This window comes from Kalmanozyma brasiliensis (assembly GCF_000497045.1).
Source record: "Kalmanozyma brasiliensis GHG001 unplaced genomic scaffold PSEUBRA_SCAF27, whole genome shotgun sequence".
Classification (NCBI taxonomy): domain Eukaryota; kingdom Fungi; phylum Basidiomycota; class Ustilaginomycetes; order Ustilaginales; genus Kalmanozyma; species Kalmanozyma brasiliensis.
This window is the reverse complement of record NW_015961967.1, coordinates 7,501-9,312: the sequence shown is the minus strand read 5'-3', so window position 1 is coordinate 9,312 and position 1,812 is coordinate 7,501.

Below are 1,812 nucleotides of genomic sequence, written 5' to 3'. Positions count from 1 at the left end.
GTGTGTGTGTGTGTGTGACTGACTGACTGACTGACTGAGTGAGTGAGCCGACCCGAGTGAGAGCGAGTCGGCCAGGTGAATTTTCAAAAGGCCCACAGACATTGGCAGGCGGGCGGCCAAAATTCAAAAAGGCGAGGGAGGGCCTTCGAATTAATTTTGATCGAGTGAGTGAGTGAGTGAGCCAGCGACTCTGCCCAAATTCGAAAGGCTACTGTAGAGTCGAGCGAGCGAGCGAGCCGGCCTGCGAATTAATTTTTCTGGCTGGGCGAGCGAGTCGGAATTTTCAAAATTGGCGGGCGGGCTGGCTCGCGGCTCGAAATTCTCAAAGGCCAGAGGGTCTGGCTCGCTCGCTCGAATTAATTTCCTGGCTGGGCGAGCCAGCTGCGATTTTGAAACTGGGCTGGCTGGCTCACGGCTCGAATTTCTCAAAGGTGAGAGTCTGGCTCGCTTGCTCGCGGCTCGAGGCTGGAATTGATTTTCTAGCTGGCTCGACGGCCACTTAGGGAATTTTCGCCAGCTCGCTTGCCAGCCAGCCAGCTTTTTTTCTTTTCTTTTTTTTTTTTTTTTCAGAGCCTCGCCTCGCCTCGCCTTGCCTCCGCCTCGCTGCCTCCCTGTCTCTACTATGCAATCGCGATTCATTGACAGATCGGCAGCGCCCATCATCGACTGTGCAGACTGTGTGAGGCCGTGAAACACTGCACACACGCTGACGCTGACCCCCGTGAGATCGAGATGAAAGGGTGGGCGCACAGACGCGGCGCGCAGGCAGGCAGCCATTTTCGCGTCCCCAATTAACGCGTGCTCTTTTTCCNCTGACCCCCGTGAGATCGAGATGAAAGGGTGGGCGCACAGACGCGGCGCGCAGGCAGGCAGCCATTTTCGCGTCCCCAATTAACGCGTGCTCTTTTTCCCATTTCGCTGCGAAAAGCACAGTCTGCCACACACGCCAACTCAGGGTGAGCAGCGAGTGAATCAATTTCCAGAAAAATCAGCGAGCAAACCCCACATGAAAGGTGGGCAAAGAAATCGCGATTGCATCGCCCGCCCATCGGCGTGCATCATTGATCGAGCCACAATCGAGATCCACAGACCCGATGATCAGCGAGAGCGAATTTGAGGTGCATTTTCCCTGTCAGAGCGGCGAGCAGTCACAACCTTGCACAGGTCTCTGCGAATTCAGGTCGGCCAGACTCAGACGCACCTTTTTCATTAAGGGTGCATCGAGATTGGATGCGAATTGGCAGAGCTAGCACAGGGGAGAAAGAATTTCGAGGCAGCGGAGGGGTGGTCAGCGAGCCAGAATTTCAAAATTCCAAGTGGCAGGCACGCGCAGTGGGTGGGCGAGCGAGAATTTCCAAGCGGCAGGCTCGCCCGTTGGCTGGTGAGCGAGAATTTTGAATTTCCAAGTTGGCTGGGCGAGCGAGCGAGTTGGCTGGCTGGCGGGTGAGAATTTCGAATTTCCAAAGGGGCACACACACACACGTTGGCAGGGCGAGCGAGCGAGCCAGTGAGAATTTTGAATTTCCAAATTGGCTGGGTGAGTGAGGCGAGCGAGCGAGCGGGCCATTTGGCTGGGCCAGGCGAATTTCGAAATTCCAAGTTGGCTGGTTGGCGGGGGCTGGCTGGACGAGCCAGCGGGGATTTCGAATTTTCTCGCTGGGCTGGCGGGCGGGCGGCTGGCAATTTCGATTTTTCGCAGCGCGCCGACGTGTTAGACCGAGGATGCGTCGAGCTTCGGAAATTCCAAGTCCAATTTCGGGCGCCTGCCAAACGGCGTGAGCACCCCACTTTTGATTANGTGTTAGACCGAGG